Source organism: Toxorhynchites rutilus, chromosome 2 (genome assembly GCF_029784135.1).
Source record: "Toxorhynchites rutilus septentrionalis strain SRP chromosome 2, ASM2978413v1, whole genome shotgun sequence".
Lineage (NCBI taxonomy): Eukaryota > Metazoa > Arthropoda > Insecta > Diptera > Culicidae > Toxorhynchites > Toxorhynchites rutilus.
This window is the reverse complement of record NC_073745.1, coordinates 59,308,574-59,320,325: the sequence shown is the minus strand read 5'-3', so window position 1 is coordinate 59,320,325 and position 11,752 is coordinate 59,308,574.

Genomic DNA, 11,752 nt, shown 5'->3' with positions numbered 1-11,752 from the left:
CCAAAAGTTGAAGCTTTGGTTTTGCTGGTCTATGCTTCCTAGAAAAAACCACCATCTCTGTTTTCTCCGTGGAGAATTCGATCCCTAGCCCAATGGCCCAGGTTGAAAAATTGTTCAAAGTATCTTGTAAGGGTTCTTGTAGGTCGGATTCTGTTGATCCTACGACAGAGACCACTCCATCATCTGCAAGTTGTCTTAGGCTGCAATTTTGTGTAAGGCAATTGTCGATGTCGCTTACATAGAAGTTGTACAAAAGGGGGCTTAAACATGAGCCCTGGGGGAGGCCCATGTAAGAGCAAGCAAATACGTTGAATTCAATTGAATTCGAAAATTGTTTCATTCAATCAATAATACAATAAATACAAACAAATGACCACTAAGCTAACGATGGTCCCACGTCAACCTTACGGTTATATCATAGATATAACCCACCCATTTTTTATATTCATACATAAATGATATCCTGATTCAAACCGTGTTACCGACAATAAACCATTAAACTTATAAACCATACGCTGCGAAAAATACATAATGACTCAAGTGACGTGACAACGTTTTACAATTTTTCATGAACACGTTTTTACACATTTTCATGCTTTAATCACACGATTGCCGAAGAAATATACGACATCATTATAAAATTTAGAAGACTTCTTACAAGAATCATCGGTTGGAGAATATTTTATAGTTGAATTCATCTGTTATCAATCATATACCTTCGAGGCGAGACATCTCTTGACTTTATGCCGTTTCCGACTGTTGAAAAGCATTATTGTTCTTTCAGTTCTATTCCAAAACATTCCAATGAACTGCGATTTGTTAACAACTTGAGCTTAAGCTTAGATAGACTGTACATTTCGTAGTTGCTCTCCGTGATTGACCCGAATCAGCGATATTCCACAAAGAACACACCGAATGACACTTGGGAATAGCAAATCATTCTCATTGTGCAAGTTGCGGTGATTCGAACTTTAACCCTTTCACTACGGTAGTGTGCTCAAACATGTACTGAAACAGGGGGTAAGTTAAAACGGAAGCCATAACTTTTACCAGGAATGATGGTTTGACGTGATATGTTTTTTCAGTAAACAATACCTTTCAACCCACCTTATGACAGCCATTACCAGAATATTGCAATGTCTTAACACTTTGCGGACCGCTCACGAGTTTTCTCGTTTTTCGCGTTCCGTCTGTTACAGATGGATCACGAAATAACTCGTGTTTTCTACACTTGAAGGTTAGATTCTTGGTTTACCAAGAATCTAAAAAGGCCTACCGATGGCTCGCCTTCGTCTCATCCACATCGAAGCAAGTGATCTCATTCGTGGAATCCGAACAAATGAAGCGTTCAAGTTTGTTCCAAAACGTGCGGTCCTTAATGTGTTAACGCAATCCGCACCTTTGTTTACTTTTCCTCGTTCGTTAAATCAAAACAATCATTTTTGAGCACTAACCCAATGGGGCTCAATTGTTTTTAGTTGCTTCTGAATCAATTCTGAATGAATGAATAAATTAATATTTGGGGGACTTCGAAAACGAGAGCGTTACGTTGAAGGCACAATATTCAGCAAAAGAAGCAATCACACGAAAGTTGTATAATACATAATACATTGCTTGTATTGTGATACGATTTGTATTCCATTTCCAATAGACAAAACATCTGTTGCATCAAATCAGTCTACATAATTTTTGCGTTCGATCATCCTTTCTCACAACACCCATTTCTCGTTTGAGAAATTGTTGTGTAAACATCGTTTGCCAGTGCGCGTAGAGCGGGAAATCCCTCTTAAGATTCATTGCACCTCTAATAAATTGCTTACGTTGATCGCACTTTATTGAAAGATCATAAAACCAAATGTATTTGGTCGCAGTATTATATGGATAGAAAACATAATAAACTCTTTCGCTTGAATGTAATTTTCAATTCCATGGGAACTGGCAGATTATTTTTTAGCAACGGTAACATCTTTCCGGAATTTTCTCGACGCTGGATGGCAACCAAACGAAAATAGTTCCGCGCGTGTATGTGTGTGTGGCGGCTACTCCGATGTCTCCGATGTTTACGATGCTGATACTCTCTTGGTCACCTTCTATTCTCCTCCTGATAGATCGGCTTTTCTGCGCTCCCTCACAGTTCCAAACAAACTGAATGCGTTTCAGGTCAAGTCAGGCCTGGTAATGAATCCCTCGATCCCTTGCCGTTCAGCTCGTTCAGTAACGATGTTGTCTTGTCGAAGTCCTCACGAAAAATGAATGCGTTTCACCACCAGAGTGACGCTTAAGTATGTTTTTTGTACGTGATTGAATCGAGAGAAGGTGTGGTTTACGATGGCAATTTGGAAGGCAAACTAGTGGCGAATACACTCTCTGAGTTTGAAATTTTCAGCGACTGAGCAATAATCGATTGAAAATTATATGATAAATGGTGGTAAATGCTAACTCGATAACCACCTGTTCATTGTACTTGATTGAAAAATTACAAAACCAAATGTATTTGGTTGCAGTGTTAAATGGATAGAAAACATTAAAACAAACTCTTTCGCATGAATGTATTTTTCAATTCCAAGGGGAACTGGTAGATTATTTTTCAGCAACGATGACATCTTTCCGCAATCTTCTCGATGCTGGATGGCAACCAAATGAAAATAGTTCCGCGCGTGTATGTGTGTGTGTGGTGACTGCTCCGATGTCTCAAGCGGAACCGTTTGTGGCATCACTCTCCTCCTGATGGATTCCTTTCCGGCCTAAGGTGCACAAACAGGCTCTTGGTGACACCGTTCAGCAGCGCTTACATGATAAACGAAGTTAGCTTCACCATAACAGCGACAACATGCTCCAATCGCTGTTCAATTATAACTTAGTGGATTTACTAGCGGCGCTCGCTTATTTACCGATTGGTGATTTTTATAGCCTGTTTTGAAAGCAATTTTAGGGCTATTGATGAGCTATTGAATGAAGTGTTTATCATACCATTTCGTTCGGTTGTTTAGGAGCTATTAACGATCAAAATCTCGGTCCTCGGCGTAACGCTTTCGTTTTCGAAACTTTGATTCTACACCCCGGTATAGAAATGAAAGACGTAGTCCTACGTCAAAAATGAAGGTTGTATCTGAGTATCGACCGTTTAGGACGTAGGACTACGCAATCTTTTTTTTTTGAAATTTGTTGGTTTATCAGTGCGGATATTATTTGCGAATACGTCGAAATTTCATGAATAAGTCTTCAGTACAAAGTTCCGAGGACTCTGAAAAGGTTTAATGGCTTGCGTGGTTTAGTAGAATCATTTCGAAAAGCAACGATTATTTCTTGCCTTTGCGAGAACAATACACTAATCGGTCATATTTACAAAAAATATACAAAAAATGGACAGAACAAATGTATGGCGAATGGGAATGCTCCCCAGTTTTCATCAATTCAAATCATATACAGACTATGGGATTGTAATATATAGTATATCAAACAAATCATAGAAAATTTCCGATTCGATTGGTATGCAAATCGTTAAAATCCGTTCACAGCAAAAATAGTTATTAACGTTAACTTTATTTCATAAAAACGTGACCTCCTTTCTGATTTGGCACCCTTAATGTGAGACGTAGTCCTTCGTCAAAAATATCCCCAGAATTGCACGTCAGGTAATCAAATAGGGAAAATCAAGTGAAGCGGTTTTGAAAAATAAACTGAATTTTTTTTTGTATAGATCTGATCATTGTAACTAACTCCTGGTTTTTTCAACCCTATAGTGAGTTGAAACCAATGAAAATCAACTTTTTTTAAGCATTGCTGTAGATGCCGGATGATATTTGTCGATGATTGCTGTATGAATGAATAATGATAAATTCAGAAAATAAGAATTATCCATATTTCGTTCCTCAGTATATTCTACGTAATCTATGAATACACAGACATGAAACAAGTCAAATTTGTTAATTTTGCAACTTAGTGTCGTTCAAATATTTCGTACGCAATTTATTTACTATTTTAGACTTCCTCTTCCCTACATAACATGTATCAAATTGTCATTTGCATAAACATGTTTAGATGTATTTAGATTCATTTCTAAACAAGTTTCCACAAGGCATCCCCTCCTTCCTTTCTGAGTGCGTTACATAATATATGAATAACCTCATTAGTGGCCGCTTTGAATGGCTCTACTCGGACATGAAAGTATCTTAAATAATATTCTTGGCGTTATTGTTCCGTATGTTAATTACTTGTATGTAGTGTCCATTTTGCGTGTGTCAGAATGCTTTCCCACATCTCACGTTGTTTATATGTACGAGGGTCGTTCAAAAAATTAGTTTCAGTAGCGTCCAACTTTTTGAAGTACGATGTAACTGCGTCACGAATTTCATCAGTCTTATCGAATCGTTGACCGCCGAACGCCTGTTTTACAATTGTTCGATAGTTTCATGAAGTATAATAAAGTATATAATAATTATAATTATCTACATTGTAATAAATCATTATGAAAAATTTCGCGCTCGAAATTGAACAATGTTCGCTGTGCAATTGATTTTCCGTTTATTAATTTACACCCTAGAATGTTCCCGAGGGATGTAGTCCTACGCGAAAAAAAAAACAACGCGATAGTGTTTGCGGTGAATATTTAGTGCAGTGCATACATTGACAAAAGAAAATAAATTGTGTATTGTTCTCGCAAGGGCAAGAATGAATTCTCAATCATCAATCAACAAATCACACAAACCATTGGTCGAGATCCATAACCATAGCCTAAGCTTTCAACTAAATAGTGATAAAATTTTAATGCATTCGTAATCCAATATCGTAGTCCTTACGTTTGCATTAAAAAAGACTTTTTTCGGATGGTGATAAAAAACTAAGACAGATAATTGAGTTTGATAAATTCCCCATGAAAGGTAAAGGTAAAAGGTAATTAGGGTGCCAATGAATGTATGGGAAAAAAATCGACCCTAAAATTTCAAAAAGTTACCCTATACAAAATGTTTACCATATGGTATACAAGTCGGCGAACTCGCCCAGCGTCCTCCAGTTGAATCTTATCGAGAAATTCTAGGCAAACCTGAAGCGTAAGATCTACGCCAACAATTCTGTCTGGAAAACTGAGAGAGAATTGATAAATAAAACGAAGAAAGAACTCAAAACATACCTACACGCATGTTTTCGTCCGTCATGGCGAATGTTCCGGTTAACTGCTGGAAAGTTGCTCCCGAGGGCGTAGATTTTTTTATGCAAGTAAGCTAATATAATTACTAGGGTGCCAATGAAAATGGTCATCTTTAATTTCAAAAAGTTACCTCATAAAAAATGTTCACCACCTCGAAAAAACACCCTATGCCAAATATCAGCTCAATCGGACTTAAGGGAGAGTGGCGCAAACGGTCAAAGTTTGAGTTTTTTGGAAATCGAAAAATCACCCAAGGAAATAGGAAGCCGCTTCATCTCCTCTAAAGATCGCTTCAGTAGTGGATCGACGCCAGATCCGACCAGAACACCAAGTCTTCGCCCTTATGATATTTCTTGATGAACGACGCAACTTCCGGCAGGCACTTCGTGCTATAAATTTCTCCGTTCACGGTCAGTCCGAAGCTAAAGAAGAGCGCCTTTGCATCCCCTTCTCGCTAATTGTCAGCCACAGCAGCACCTTGTTGGGGAACTTGGTGTGTGAAATAAACTTCACGTTTGAGCTCACTTCCTTCGTGGGGGAAGTAAAATACGGAGTGCTCTGACAGTCTTTGCCATTCAGGGTGAGATAGGTCTCGTCATTCATCACCACCGCCACGTCGCGATTCTCCGGGAAAAGCGCTGCGGCAGCGGCTGAATAAGATGGCCTGTAGCTCTGAGACCAGTGGACGGGACTGCCGCTTCCTGACATGTATTTCCATGTTCGCCAGGTACTTTCTCACTGTTTGGCCGGTTGCACCGACCTCCCGGCCAAGCGCACGCAGCGATATAGCCACTTTCCTTTCTATCTTCCTCTTCAGCATCCTTTGGAGCTTGTTGTCGTTCAGGGTCGTCGGCCGTCCGGAACCGGCTTTCTTTCGATGCTCTGATTGTTATCCAATAGTGCCTAGATGTTGTAGATACCGGAACGGGCGTATTAAGCGTCCACAAAGTGCCGCACGATGTCCGTTTTCGACGCGGTGGTGTACCGTTTTTTGAACACGCACAATTCTGAACGGAGTAGCTTCACTGTTTTCGCCATCACTGTTTAAGTTCAACTGATAGAGTTGTCAAATTTTTTCTGTTGACTCATGGGCTACTATGATTGATGCTGCATGGGTAGTTTCGTTAGTGCGTGTGTGGCTTAAGAAATCTCAACTATAAGTATTAATAAATGACGCTAGATAATGCATACGTTGAGACGGCAAAAGTTCCACAGGGAACGTTAACGCCATTCAAGAAGAAGAAGATTACTCAAAACATGTAGTTTTGAATCTTGCCATTTATATAGTCATTTTCGAATATATCCACTAAAACCCATCATTATAATATAAAGTCGGTATCAGATACATTTTCGTTTGACTATCACAGTTTGAAAAAAAATCTATTACTCTATCACATAGAATACACATTTAAAAAAAAGTTAATTTTCATTCATAATTTTTATATTGTAAGTCCGTTTATTCCTCCTGAACAGTCATTATCATTTTCGCCTCACAAATTGGAAGACAAACCATCAATGCCATCAACGCGAATTGACATATACCGTACAAATAGACCGTATCATTTTACGGGCCGTTAATAATGGTTTATGGAGAGAATTTGGCCCAATATTCCCTATAGTCTTAGGAATTCTAGAATTTGCTGTAGCAATAATGTTATCTTTAAAATCACCTACTATTTGGTTGAAGTCAGAAGGAAGCGATCTTATGATAAGTTGCAGTATGGAAAACTTTATTCTATTACAACATAGAGCCTCAACTAATGCGACTTTTCCCTTAGTAGAAATATAATTGTTTTTATTAATTCGTTTATTTTTACAGGCTCAGTTACTTAAGTTTAAAGTGTTAAAGGAGCCGAATTCTTAAATATAATTTTAAAACTATATATATAAACAATTTTTCTTACATCTATGGTTAGTAAGGTGGAAAACCGATTACTCGCGGTGTGCTCGAGTTTAGAAGGGTGACATATTTTTAGGAGAAGGATGGGATATAAGGAAATTGTAACAATGTTGATGAACACTCAATTCTTAAATCTATTTGCATATTTATAGTGTATTTACATTTCAACTTATTCTACTATTTATAGCAAGGGGACGAATTACTCGCAAAGGAAGGGACGAAAGGTATAAGGATATAGGGACAATCACACACGAAGATCGATAGCTTTAAGGAAAACATATATATGGGACATGTAATCAAGGTCTAACCGAGCCAACACATCTCTCACCGGCACATTGGGCTGTTTTCCTCGGGCACGAAGGGAGTTTTCTAAATTCGATCTGGCGACCAGATACAACTCGCACGACCAAACAACGTGCTCGATGTCGTAGTAACCTTGGCAACAAACACAAAGATTGTGGTCGGCAAGATTAATACGATAGAGTAGCGCACCTAACGAACAGTGATTGGGCATGAGTCGGGAGAAGGTGCGAATAAAGTCCCGACTCAATTCCAAACTTTTGAACCACGGTTTGAGGCTAACCTTAGATATAATCGAGTGAAACCACCGGCCCAATTCATCTTCATTCCACTTGCGTTGTCAGTTAGCGATGGTATTTTTGCGGACTAAAGAATAAAATTCATTGAAGGCGATTTGACGCTGATAAATATCGCCTTCAATTGCACCTACCTTTGCTAATGAGTCAGCCCTCTCATTGCCCGGAATGGAGCAATGTGAAGGGACCCAGACAAAGGTAATGACATAACAGCGTCTGGATAAAGCACTCAAAATTTCTCGTATTCTCTCAAGGAAGTACGGCGAGTGCTTCTCCGGCCTCACTGAACGGATAGCTTCGACAGAGCTAAGACTATCCGTTACAATGTAATAGTGTTCAACAGGTCGTGAGGCGACGCTGTCCAGCGCCCACTGTATTGCTGCCAATTCAGCAATATACACTGAGCAAGGATTCTGAAGACTGTGTGAGGTGCTAAAAAGTTCGTTGAACACTCCAAATCCTGTGGACTCGTTTATAGTGGACCCATCAGTAAAGTACATATTATCACAATTGATACCCCCATACTTTGCATCGAAGATCGTTGGAGCGATCCTCGATCGTTGATAATCTGAATATCCATGGATATCTTGCTTCATGGACAGATCAAAATGCACAGAGGAATTGATGTAGTCAGGAAAACAAACACGGTTGGGAATATACGAAGAAGGATCAACCTGCATGGAGATGAATTCATGATATGGGCTCATGAATCCAGAGTGAGAATTTAGCTCGATCAGCTGCTCAAAATTTCCGATCATCAATGGGTTCATAACCTTACACCGGATGAGGAACCGAAGAGATAATAAATTGAAGCTATCTTTTAGTGGGAGTAGGCCTGCCAAAACCTCGAGACTCATGGTATCCGTTGAGGGCATACATCCCAACGCAATACGGAGACAAAGGTTCTGAATTCGCTCGAGTTTAATGAGGTGTGTTTTGGCAGCTGATTGAAAACAGAAACTGCCATACTCCATCACTGAGAGAATAGTTGTTCGATACAACATTATAAGATCTTCGGGGTGGGCTCCCCACCAGGTGCCGGTAATTGTACGGAGAAAGTTTATTCTTTGTTGACATTTTTTACTCAGATACCTAATATGGGCCCCCCAAGTACATTTGGAGTCGAACCAGACCCCAAGATACTTGAATGACATAGCATGAGTGATCGGTTTACCCAAAAGTTGAAGCTTTGGTTTTGCTGGTCTATGCTTCCTAGAAAAGACGACCATCTCTGTTTTCTCCGTGGAGAATTCGATCCCTAGCCCAATGGCACAGGTTGAAAAATTGTTCAAAGTATCTTGTAAGGGTCCTTGCAGGTCGGATTCGTTTGATCCTACGACAGACACCACTCCATCATCTGCAAGTTGTCTTAGGCTGCAATTTTGTGTAACGCAATTGTCGATGTCGCTTACATAGAAGTTGTACAAAAGGGGGCTTAAACATGAGCCCTGGGGGAGGCCCATGTAAGAGAACCGACTTACTGCCGAATCTCCGTGAGAAAAGTTCAAATGTTTCTCACAAAGCAAGTTATATAACATATTATTCAATAGAGGCGGTAGACCCCGAGAGTGTAATTTGTCTGACAAAACCTCTATTGAAACAGAATCAAAGGCCCTCTTTATGTCCAAGAATACTGAAGCTATTTGTTTTTTTTCGGCGTAAGCCAATTAAATTTCTGAAGAAAGCAACGCAAGACAATCATTCGTCCCCTTGCCCCTGCGGAACCCATATTTTAGGCCATTTGTTTCAACCCATCGATCAAGGCGAAACAAGATCATTTTCTCCAACAATTTCCGTATACAAGACAGCATTGCTATTGGGCGGTACGAATTGAAGTCGGACGCGGGTTTACCGGGTTTTTGAATAGCTATAACTCGTACTTGTCTCCAATCATCTGGAACAATATTATGCTCCAGAAACCGATTGAATAAGTTCAACAAGCGATGTTTCGCCACATCAGGGAGATTTTTCAGCAAGTTGAACTTAATTCTATCCGTTCCTGGAGCCGAATTGTTACAAGAAAGGAGAGCAAGAGAGAATTTTACCATCGAAAACCCGGAATCAAGATCGCACCTATCTTGTGGTATATCTCGAACAATTTTTTGCACGGGAGCGGAATCGGGACAAACCTTCCGCGCAAAATTAAAAATCAATCGATGTGAATATTCTTCGCTTTCATTCGTTGAAGAGCGATTTCTCATGTTTCGAGCCACTTTCCATTATTTTTTCATTGACGTTTCTCGTGACCAACCTCCCACGAAATTTCCCCAATAAGCACGTTTTTTTCCTTTGATCAAGTTTTTAAATTGATTTTCAAGTTTCAAATACGACTGACAATTTTCAATGGTTCCACGTTTCCGAAAAGCTTTAAATGCATTCGATTTATCCTGATAAAGCTTGGAACACTGGCTATCCCACCATAGATTGGGAGGCCTTCGACGAATAGTGGAACCTGGGATGGGTTTCGTTTGAGCGCGAACCGCGCTGTCATAGATCAAACGAGAAATGAAATTATACTCCCCCAATGGAGGCAAACCATCTCTGGAATTGATGGCTAGAGCAATCGCGTCCGCATACTTTTTCCAGTCAATGTGTCTTGTGAGGTCATATGCCATGTTTATAGATTCAGAAGAATTCGACCCAATGGTGATGGAAATTTTGATTGGCAAGTGATCACTACCGTTGGGGTCCTGGATTACATTCCACTTGCAATCTAATAGTAGAAATAGTTTTCATAAATCTAAGGTCTCGTTTCGTTACTAGCTAGGTTCGTAATACATATAATAACAATCACGAAACGGTGAATGATTGACGACATCATATGGGTTAATTTTAGGGTTCCTTTTTGCTCACCGCACGGCATGGCGAATACAAATTTCCTGTCAGCAGCAACAGTGGTGAAGAAGGTGCACCAGTTAACCTGTTGGCCGCGGTTGGAAATTGCCGAAAACGAAGTCGTGGAGATTTCGGCATTGACCAATCTGTGCTGCTTACTGGCGTGTAGCTTCAAATCTAAACTGATGGGAAGGTGGTGTCCATTAGAGAACACTATAATTGCCAACATCCACCTGTTTTTTTGAAAACGTGAACAAATGAAGGGTTATTACGGCAATTTATGAATATGATTTAGAAGACCAATTGCTCGACCGAATGAGGCGGTCAGTTCAGTAGAAAGTGGAACCAATGCTAGATAAAAACGAATGCTATGAATCGTGAGAACTTTCGTTCTGTGACCCCAATTGCTACGTTGAATTGATGGTGTGATGGCGGTTATGAAACCACATTGTGTTACATTTCGTAACCGAACTGAACGAAGCGATCACAATTCGTCACTGTCCCATAAAATTCTAGAAGCAATAAATCGCATAGTCTTCCGCGGCCAGAGGAAACCGATAATACTTCCTGTTGTGAATGAATCACTTCTCTTCGGTTACTGTTTACAATCAGTTCGAACTGTTCGTAAATTTATCGCGAATCGTCGTGACCCCCAAACTACGAATAGTATGCCAACAGGAAGCGCATAAATTAGCGCAAACGCTTGGTGGCAGTGAAACACAACAAACCATTAATCAAATTTTATTACGATTATTGCAGGCGGCGGCTTCGTAAACAGAGCGTTAAATTTGATCACATTCTAGGATGCGAGCAACAAATTAATGTTTCATACCGATGTTATTAAACCCTGCGGTTCGTATGTTCACGTAATGATCAATTCCCGAGAACTCAAAACAACATAATCCAAAAGCCGCCATTCAGTAGGCCAAGTTCAGCTTCAATCGGTTCTCTTTCATTGGTGAAGCTCGTCCCTTTCAAGTCCATGAATAACTGTGCACTAACCGAAAAGATGCGAATAAAACCACAGAAAATGAGCTGCAACCAATCGGTAGTTGTGGTTTAAAACAGATTAAGCGTGGAGAAAAGGCACATCGAAAGCAGAGAGAGGTTGTGATACACCGAAAAGACACACCATCGTGAGTGCTCTCGAAAGTTCAAGGGTGTCTTTAGGTCTGGCATGTTTTCTTCTGCCGATGCTCGAGTTCACACGGACACGAGACGACAATCGGTCCACTTTAGATTGTGCGCTTGTGTTTTGTCGTCTCCGCCAAA